Below are 11,629 nucleotides of genomic sequence, written 5' to 3' on the forward strand. Positions count from 1 at the left end.
ATGTTCCATAATTGGATCATGGAAATAGAAATCATGCTTTACTTCCTCCACCTCCTCCAATAATTCTCCCCGACCCACGTGTTCGGCGACTTGAAAAGTTCAACGTTACTCAAGCCCTATTGGCAAGCAAACACGAAGATGGAAAGTCGATATGTGCCCACGTCTTGGAGATGAAGTTGCATTTTGACAAGTTAGGAATGTTGGGTGTCGTTGTCTCAAGGAAGTTGGCTATTGAATTGGTTCTTCAATCACTTCTTGACTCATATAGTGATTTCATTAATGATTACTATATGGTGGACCACAACATGACCATCATTGATCTTACCTATTTGCTTATTGCTGCTGAATCACCAATGATTTGGCGCACTGGTAAAGCAAATTTGACTGGTAGATCGACCTCCCCAACTTCCATGGACATTGACAATGGCAACATTGGAAGTCCAGAAAATTCTTCTCTTCCCAATGGAAAGGGATCAGCCAAGGTCAAACCCTTTGACCGGATGGTAAAGAGAAAGGCTGAATCTGAGATTGTCCCATGTGCTATTCCAAAATAGTCCATTTGTTTCTACTGCCAAGAGAAGGGACATTGGTTGCGAAGCTGCCCTATTTACCTGAAAGATCGCAAGGATGGGAGAGTCAAGATGTATGATTCTGCTTCAGGTAAGTCCACCATCTAACTCTAGTAAGTTCCTATTTGTAGATTCTTAATACATGATGTGATAAGATTGCATGGTTCGATGATCGGATTTTTGAGCTGCTACTTAGGCGTTATGATAGATTTCTTAGGAATATTTAGTAACATAGTTTTCATTTGTACTTGCGTTGTAAGGACAAGTTTTTCCACATTTTATAAATAAAGAAAATTTTGATTTTATCTTGTTTTATATTATCCTTACAATGACTTTTGTGAAAATTGATGTTTGTATGTTTCTAGTGTTAGCAATATTCAAAATGGATGTGATTCTTAGTTATATTATTTGTGGTAGTGTCGAAAATTTACCAAATAAGGAATGATTCTCATCACCCAAGTTTCAATTGGACAAAAAATTGGAATCATGCAACTTGCATTGTATGATGAATGAGAACCTTCGTATTTGGGAAATTAACACTAATTCCTTGTTCACATAAGTATGTGAGTCAAGTGAAGGACTAAAGGATCTAGTACGCATTGTTGTGCACTAGGTCAAGTCCACCACAAAGAACGATAAGACTATTCGTCATATTTACTAAAAGTTTAGTAAATGTGGTTATGCTTAAAAGATTAAGTGTGATTCTGAATCATTGGAAAAGTTTCAATGAATGGCAGAACGAATAAGAAGAATCAATTAGGCAGAAAGATAAAAGTTTCTCCAATTTGAAAAGAAGGGAGAGTACTTGAGTATCGTGTTTTATGATCATCTTAGTGATTATGAAACCATATCACAATTGATCTTCTAAAGACACCTTAGTGTACTTGTATGGCTAAGTAGAGGAATCAAGAATTGTTGAAATGGTTAAGTCAAGAAGATGAATCATACTTCGTTCCAAAAGGTCAAGTCTTAGAGTCATAGTCCAAGATTGTGTATTGAGTGACATGTCTTAAGTAAGTAACACATTTTGAAATTGGTAAGTTGTGATGTCTTGGATAAGACAAAGACCAACTAAGACCAATTGTGTGTTGTGTTTTGTCTTGATAAGAATCCGCACTAACTCTTGAATATTTGTTTGTCGAGAAATGTCTCTTGGCAAGAGAATCTTATATGTCAAGAGGTCAGTGGGAGTGTTAATGATCTTGAAAGGTTTCAAGAACTAATCAAGATAAAACCTATTGTTAATCACTAGCACACGACTTGAGGTTTATAACCTAACGTGTTGGCATGTTCTTGTTTCTGTGCCTATTCCAGACCATGCATGTGAGTTCTATGAGTTCTCATTTGATTACATAAGGCAAAGCACCTTGGTCAGTGAAAGTCCATTGATCTGTATGGGTGAGCTGCTGAACAACTTGGAAGCAATGGTGGGCACTTGTGCTGCCATGAGGCAGGAAATTAAAATTGAACAGGTTTAGTCCATATGAATTTGATTTTGTCTTAGACCTTGTCTTATGATAATGACAGATTCGCATGGATAGGAGCACATACACCATAAAATCTAAGTGGTAAGTTTTCTCTCCACATCATGAAAATGATTGTGATGAAACGCTTTCACTAAGAAGATTTTTAGGAGATAGCGATAGTCGTATTTGCATTCTCGAATTCGATTATGATTACGGCATCCCTCTTCATAGTTTGAATTATGAGAAATGGCAAAAGGGTCTGAACATTTGGGACTTATTGCTATAAGTTCTAGAACTGTTTAGACACACATATGAGTTATCTAAGGAAAGGTGTATAAGTTTGAGAAGCTTATATAAAGGCTTATCGAAGCATCTCGTATCACAAATATGAACTTTGGTTAAGAAAGTCAATAAGTATTGATTTCTAGAAGTTAATCTGATTTCTGAATACATGTTAAAGGTAGTGGGAGAATAAGTGTTATGCTGGTAAGGAAATAATTATCATGTTATGTGACATCCCCTAATTTCTCGGCCAGAAAAGACCGATTTAATTTATGCTTTTTAAAATAAAATCAGAGAAATCTTTTTAAAAGATGTTGCGGAATTGGTCCCCAAAACAAAATATGATAAAAGTTTGTCAAAACCTTTCTTTAAGAAATATATAATTTCATTTCATATCAAAACCTCGGGATGTCATGTTCCGATACAGATCAAAAGCATAAACAAGACATTATAAGCCTTTCAACAGTTATTTACAACTATTGGCCTATAATCCAAAAATATCTCATCGTCCTCCGACTATGCTCGGGGTCCACTACCTGTAACATAAAAAGCTGAGTGGGTCAGGCTTGGGAGCCTGGTGAGCATATAGGGTTTTTAACCCACGATAATAATAAACTTATTAAGTTCACCAATCAACAATAACCCTGATTACCCGTTCCCGTTATCCTCACTTTACGTCCCTAAACACTTATCACAATGGACCTAGCCTAAAGAATATCATCGGGATGGACACTACTGCTAAGGGGTTTCCTCAGCCATACATGTCCTAAAGGCAACCATGAGGGGGATGGAGTACAGCGAATGAACACCCAAGTTCATTAACCCCTACAAGTTGCGGACCTGCCAGCGTTCCACTGGACTGTCTAGAAAAGTCTGTGGTCGTCATCCAAACTCCGCTAGATGACTGCAACTCACTTTTTACGACATTCGGCACCGTGTCGGTTTTGTCGCGAAACTTCGACAGGTCATAACTTCTTCGTTATAACTCGGATTTTGGTATTCTTTATATATCCGTAATCCTTGTCACGCCCACTACAAGTTTCTTAATGGATATCGGCTTTATCTAATATTTATTTTTGACGCTCATTTTTATTCTTAATTAATTAAACCCTAATAATTAAGCAATAAACACATAATTTTCACATAATATTCACATAATTCCTTTTCATTTCTTCAAAATAGGTTACAAAGGTTAACCTAGACTATAATGACAATATTAATGCCTAGCCTAGAAACATGGGCGTTACAATTCTCTCCCCCTTAGGATGATTCCGTCCCCGGAATCACACATCAGCAAACAAATGCGGGTAGCGACTCATCATGTCACTCTCCGTTTCCCAGGTGAGATTTGGCCCATTCGTATGTTTCCATAGCATAAGCACTAAATCGACCATCTTGCGTCGCAACTTCTTAGTCTTACGGTCAACGATTGCCTCAGGTTCTTCAATCAACCTCTTGTTTTCATCCAACCTTAATTCAGAAATGGGAATTATGTCGGGCACATCTCCCGTGAACTTTCTCAAATAACACACATGAAAGATGTTAGAATACCCTCCAGTTCTTCCGGTAATTCTAGCTTGTAAGCTTGATTCCCAATCCGCTGAAGAACTTTAAATGGTCCAATAAACCTTGGACTCAACTTTCCCCTTTTACCAAATCTTATAAGTCCCTTCCACGGCGAGACTTTAAGTAAAACCAAATCTCCAATTTCGAAGGATATCGGTTGTCTTTTCTTGTCAGCATAACTCTTTTGTCGATCTTGAGCTGCTAACATCCTTTCTCTAATCACTTTTAACTTTTCAGTAGTTTGATGGACTATTTCAGGTCCCATAAACTGCTTCTCCCCAGCTTCCAGCCAACATGACGGCGTTCGACACTTTTCTCCATACAAAGCGTGATAAGGTGCCATCTTGATGCTTGAGTGGAAACTATTATTATAGGAAAATTCTACTAGAGGTAAGTGTTCATCCCAGTTACCTTGGAATTCTAGGGTACATGCTCTCAGCATATCCTCCAATGTTTGAATCGTTCGTTCGCTCTGACCATCAGTTTGTGGATGGTAAGCTGTACTCAAACACAACTTGGTACCCAATTCCTCTTGTAGACTTCTCCAAAACCTTGAGGTAAAACGGCTGTCACGATCAGATACAATCGTTAACGGAACACCTTGAAGCCTCACAATTTCCTTCACATAAGAATTCGCAAGTTTATCCATAGACCATTTCTCGTTGGCTGCTATGAAATGCGCACTCTTAGTGAAGCGATCAACGACCACCCAAATCATGTCGTGACCGTTCCTTGTTCTGGGCAGTTTAGTCACAAAATCCATGGTAATGTCTTCCCATTTACCCATGGGTACAGGTAAAGGTTCTAAACTCCCATACAGTTTCTGATGTTGTGCCTTAACCCTAGCACAAGTTACACACTCGGTCACATACTTAGCAACATCGAGCTTCATCGTCGGCCACCAGTAATAGGGTTTTAGGTCCCTATACATTTTCGTACTGCCGGGATGAATCGAGTACATGGTCTTGTGAGCTTCTTCCATCAGAAGATCTCTTACTCCTCCCGTCTTAGGTACCCAAATCCTATCTTTGAATACCTTCAATCCTTGACCGTTTGTATCAAACACCAACGTTTTAACCAAACGTTCCTCCTTCCGGTCATTTTTCTCTAAAGCTTCCTCCTGAGCTTTCTTTATACTTTCCATAATTGTCGAGACAACTTCAATTCTCAACGCTCTTGGCCTTTTCTTTTCAAGATTTACCTTCCGACTGAGAGCATCAGCAACAACATTTGCTTTACCAGGGTGGTAAAGTATCTCACAGTCGTAGTCCTTGAGTAACTCTAGCCAGCGCCGTTGCCTCATGTTCAATTCCTTCTAATTAAAGAGATATTGAAGACTCTTATGATCAGTGAAAAGTTTGCATTTAGTACCATAAAGATAGTGCCTCCATATCTTTAAGGCAAATACTACCGCTGCCAACTCCAGATCATGAGTGGGGTAGTTCTTTTCATGCTCTTTCAATTGCCTCGATGCATACGCGATCACTTTATCCCTTTGGGTCAGAACACATCCTAACCCAACTCCAGAGGCATCAGTATAGACTGCGAATTCATCAACTCCTTCAGGTAACGAAAGAAACGGTGCTTCACACAATCTCTTCTTCAACTTCTCAAAGGCTTCCTTATGCTTCTCATTCCAAGTATAAGTAGCTCCTTTGTGGGTCAAAGCTGTTAATGGAGTAGCGATCGAAGAAAAGCCTTGGATAAATCTTCGATAATATCCAGCTAATCCTAAAAAGTTTCTAATCTCCGTAGGACTTTTTGGTTGTTCCCACTTCATCACAGCTTCAATCTTTGTTGGGTCAACCATTATTCCTTCTTGGTTAACCACATGACCTAAAAATTGGACTTCTTGAATCCAAAATTCACATTTAGAGAACTTTGCATACAATGTCTCCTTTTTCAGAACTTCTAGCACTTCCCGCAGATGCTTTTCATGCTCCTGCTTGCTTTTCGAATAAATCAAGATATCGTCTATGAATACTATCACAGATTTATCAAGGTATGGTTTACAAACCCTATTCATTAAATCCATGAAAGCTGCTGGGGCATTGGTTAGTCCGAACGACATAACCAAAAATTCATTTTGTCCATATCTTGTTCTGAACGCAGTCTTTTCGATATCCTGCTCTCTCACCTTTAGTTGATGGTATCCTGACCTAAGATCGATCTTCGAAAAATAGCTCGAACCTTGCAACTGATCGAACAGGTCATCGATCCTCGACAACGAGTATTTGTTCTTTATCGTCGCTTTATTTAGCTCTCTGTAATCGATGCACATTCTCATGCTCCCGTCTTTCTTCTTTACAAATAACACAGGGGCTCCCCAGGGCGATGAACTAGGTCGAATGAAACATTTGTCCAATAACTCCTGAAGTTGTGTCATAAGCTCTTTCATCTGTGTTGGTGCTAATCGATACGGTGCTTTTGCTATCGGCGTCGTTCCTGGTAACAAGTCGATACGAAATTCTACTTGTCGATCAGGGGGCAATCCGGGAAGATCTTCGGGAAAGACTTCCGGATAATCACACACCACCGGAATATTCTGCACCTCCTTCTTTTCCTTCTGAGCATCGATCAAGAATGCTAGATATGATGTACATACCTTGGCCAAACACTTTCTGGCTTTCATTAAGGAAATGATTCCAGAGTTTACTCTGCGTTTGTCTCCATACACCATAAACGACTCCTTCCCTGGCGGGTTTACTTTTACTATCTTCTTCTTACACAATATTTCGGCATCATTGGCGCTAAGCCAATCCATTCCTAAAACTATGTCAAATCCATTTAACTCGATAGGCAATAATTCCTCGTGGAACTTATTCCCATCCAAGTCAATGAGGACGTTTTTTCATACGATGGCTAACAGGTACAAACTTGCCACTAGCAATCTTGACTAATAAAGCATTAAATAGTCTATCTACAGGCAAAGCTAGTTTTCTACCAAATTCATGCGATATAAAGGAGTAATTGGCTCCAGAATCAAATAAAATTTAGGCAGGCAATTCGTTTACGAGAAAGGTACCTGAAGCGACATCGGTTTCTTCTTTCGCAGCTTCAAGTGTCATTTGAAAGGCTCTCGCCTTCAGATTTGGTGGTAGATTGGGCTTTGTTGCATCCTTCCTCTTTGGACAGTCTTTAAAAACATGCCCTTCTTCATGGCACTCAAAACATACCCTCTTGTCGGACGGACACACGCTGGCATAATGCCCAGTCTTTCCACATTTGTAGCAAGTCACCCCCTCACTACATTTCCCAGAGTGCTTTTTCTTGCACTTCTCACACCATTTCAATTCGCCTCCTCCTCCTCCAAACTTCTTGGACTTTGAAAATTTGCTTTTCTTGTTGGAACCTGAAGTTCCTTCAAATTTTCTCTTTTAGCCAACTTCTGCCCTCTCCAGACCCTTCTCTCTGATCTGAATCTCAACATTCTTAGCAGCCCAGATGGCGGCTTTCAAAGTGGTTGTTTGCTTAACCATCGGACCAAAGTCCGCTGGTAATCCGAGGGCAAACTTGTTGACCTTAGAGAGTTCAGTTGGAACTAGATGAGGAACAAGCTTCATCTTTTCCGTAAAACTAGCAGCGTATTCAGTAACGCTCGTCTTTCCCTTCTTTAAATTCTGGAACTCATTATTAATTTCCAGAAGATCCTGTTCAGAGCAGTATTGCAATTTCAGTTGTACCACAAAGTCTTCCCAAGACATCTTGCTAGCTTCTCCCTTGGGCATCGAATCAGCTAGTAACTTCCACCAGCTCAATACACCAGATTTTAACAGAGGAATTGCAAGTGCGGTCTTTTGTTTGTTGCTACACTCACAACTTTCAAACATCGTCTCCTTTTTGGAGATCCAGTTCATGACTTCCACAGGTGTCGGACTTCCAGATAGACACGGTGGTTTGGATGCCATGAAATCTTTGTATTTGCATCCGCGTCCATCAACTCCTCCATCTTGGTTGTTTTGTCTAACTATCGGTGGGTTGGCTTGACCAAGAGTCCCACTGTAGTTCCCTCCTACTGATTGCCCTTCATTCAATTCGGGCTGTTCAACAGGTATCGTAGTTTCTTCCCTATTCTGTTGTAGTAATCGCCTGGTCTCCTCCATTTGGCAATCTAACATCATCTGCATCATTGCTTGTACCCCAGCCATCGTCATTAGCTCAGGTGCAGCTCCTACAACAGGTACTTGCTCAACTACTTGAGGTTGAGGTTGTTGATCCCTGTTTCCGTTTGCATTTGCAACTCAACTACGAGTTCTTGCCATTATAATCTATATACCAAATAAGGCGAATTTAGGTATTTATCCTCGATAGGTATTTAAATTCCCTTATCACTCCGAAACGTTTACATGTTAGTTCTAATATCGTAATCGTACGCTTAGAATCCTACACACATAAGGTTTCCAGATCCGGTCGGCAACAGACCATAGATCCAAACAAATAATGGCATATATGGCAAACATATAGCATTTAGCACATAAAAGCATTTTAGGTATCTTTCCTAAAATAAACTAGTGCTCGTGTCTTAAATATGGTAGACACTCTCCCAATCATCACTTAGCATTCTAAGTTTAAGTCTAGAAATCCTACAAATTTCTTAGTTCGCTTAAACTAATGCTCTGATACCAACTATGACATCCCCTAATTTCTCGGCCAGAAAAGACCGATTTAATTTATGCTTTTTAAAATAAAATCAGAGAAATCTTTTTAAAAGATGTTGCGGAATTGGTCCCCAAAACAAAATATGATAAAGTTTGTCAAAACCTTTCTTTAAGAAATATATAATTTCATTTCATATCAAAACCTCGGGATGTCATGTTCCGATACATATCAAAAGCATAAACAAGACATTATAAGCCTTTCAACAGTTATTTACAACTACTGGCCTATAATCCAAAAATCTCTCATCGTCCTTCGACTATGCTCGGGGTCCACTACCTGTAACATAAAAAGCTGAGTGGGTCAGACTTGGGAGCCTGGTGAGCATATAGGGTTTTCAACCCACAATAATAATAAACTTATTAATTTCACCAATCAACAATAACCATGATTACCCGTTCCCGTTATCCTCACTTTACGTCCCTAAACACTTATCACAAGGGACCTAGCCTAAAGAATATCATCGGGATGGACACTACTGCTAAGGGGTTTCCTCAGCCATACATGTCCTAAAGGCAACCATGAGGGGGATGGAGTACAGCGAATGAACACCCAAGTTCATTAACACCTACAGGTTGCGGGCCTGCTAGCGTTCCACTAGACTGTCTAGAAAAGTCTGTGGTCGTCATCCAAACTTCGCTAGATGACTGAATCACAATCACATCGAGGCCTCTCATCATTTTATTTCATCACACATCAACTATCTACCCATGTTTTACCCAACATATTTGTAGATAAAAATACATATATAGTTTAAAACTTGTATAAAACATCTATTCAACAGTCACATCAATTAAACAATTTATATAATTACATGTAGCACGTATTTTATAGAAAATACTTCATATCTAGGTGTAAGATGAAGGTGACTATACACTCACATGATTTGATGATAATCGGACAGCAATTCGTTTCCTAAAACGTTCGTTTCTAATAAAACCGGAAGTTTTATTGAGAAACCGGGCTCTGCAAGGGTCGGGCTTCGAAACCGAAAAGATAAATTTTCCGGGCTTCTCGGGCACTTCGAGGCGTATTACGGGGTTATAATTAATACCGGGGCTTTGGGGGATGTTAAAATGAAGGAAATATGAAGAAAGGGGATAAAAGTGACAAAATTCTAAAAGTATCCGAGAAGGCTCGCAAGCCTTCTATTTATAGGGGTCCGAAGTCGGCTAAGGAAGAGAGGAGTCAGCAGGCGAGGACACGCGGCAGCAGCTGGGCGAGGGTGCGCAGGTGGCTCGCACGTGGGCTGCGCATGCGAGGGGCTCGGTGTCGCCTCCTGATTGGACCGCGGTCTAGTCCGAGACTTCGGACATGGCACCTCCTGCGAGACTCGGACACGCCATAAGGGACACGCGTCGGACTCCTAGTGGACCACTTCGGATGGCTCTCCGGTTCGGATGACTCAGCAAAATTTCGGAATCCACGATTTAAGCGAGGGTGACGTGGCCGAAGCCACCTATGCGAAATTTCTCGATTTTCGCGCCAAAACTTCTAAAATCCATAACTTTCGCATACGAGCTCCGTTTTTAACGTTCTTTATATGCACGCGTAGGTAAAATTACGCTCTACAACTTTCGTTTAGACTTCGTCGGCTAATTTTGACTTTAATTTTTATATTATTATTTTTAACAGACCGGGACAGGAAATCCGTTAAAAATTCATAACTTCTTCATCCGACGTCCGTTTTCGTCTGTCTTTCTACCGTTGTGCTACTATTGACGAGACCTTCAATTCTCGTTTAGGTCGTGTCGGCTAAAAACCACTCGATCTAAATTTCGAGTTTTTAGCTGTCTACTGCTAAGCTGAAACTTCGAAAAATCATAACTTCCTCATACGAAGTCAGATTTGGGCGTTCTTTTTATACCTACTCTCGATTTAATGAACACTACGACTTTCGTTTAGATCACTAAGGCTAAAAAGTAGTTTATCAAAAACTCGCTTTTTACGACATTCGGCACCGTGCCGGTTTTGTCGCGAAACTTCGACAGGTCATAACTTCTTCGTTATAACTCGGATTTTGGTATTCTTTATATATCCATAATCCTTTTCACGCCCACTACAAGTTTCTTAATGGATATCGGCTTTATCTAATATTTATTTTTGACGCTCATTTTTATTCTTAATTAATTAAACCCTAATAATTAAGCAATAAACACATAATTTTCACATAATATTCACATAATTCATTTTCATTTCTTCAAAATGAGTTACAAAGGTTAACCTAGACTATAATGTCAATATTAATGCCTAGCCTAGAAACACGGGCGTTACATGTTAGTGGGAGCATGATTATTATGTTAAGTATTGCGAGTTAGCAATATTAATTATAGAAAACAAAAGTTTCAATTCGCAAAGTTGCAGAGGTTGAAACGTTGTTTTGCTATAATTAAGGGAGAGAATATTATACTTTATTTCAAATCTAAAAGCTTAGATCAAGAAATTTTAATCAAATTTAGTCAAATGACATATATGAATGTTATGTTGAAAAGATTCAACATAAGGAAATTCTATATATATATATATATATATATATATATATATATATATATATATATATATATATATATATATATATATATATATGACAATATTATAGCAATATACTGGTAATGTATCATGTCTTTATGTAGGACCTTATGTATTGTATCCGATACGCTTCGGGTATATGATCAATTGCATATTCTATAATATTCGATCGTTCTGTCTATTCCAAATGCCTAGGGCTTTAAGAGGGATAAAGACCAGAACCGGATATGACTAAAATAGTTAAACAACTGTTAAGGACAATCTTAGGTTCACTAGGGATTTTTCACTTGTGGGCAGCTGGAAGTATAGTAATGGATGGACCATATCGACATTATTATGAATAGATAGGATTCTATTTAGAATGAGTTGTCATATGGAAAATATGGAAATGTTTCCATTAATGGGAGTTGGATATTAAGAATTTATGTGTAGGTTAGAAACTTTTATGCAAGAAGGATGTTCAAAGTAATGTACTTTGAATGTGAGACTTCGTATCTATGGAATTGTCTTGTAACAATGTCCATTGGAGCACTTTGTAATATCATTGGCAAAGTCTTTGTG

The sequence above is a fragment of the Lactuca virosa genome, chromosome 9, assembly GCF_052849685.1.
Source record: "Lactuca virosa cultivar CGN04683 chromosome 9, Lactuca_virosa_CGN04683_v6, whole genome shotgun sequence".
In the NCBI taxonomy this organism is placed as follows: domain Eukaryota; kingdom Viridiplantae; phylum Streptophyta; class Magnoliopsida; order Asterales; family Asteraceae; genus Lactuca; species Lactuca virosa.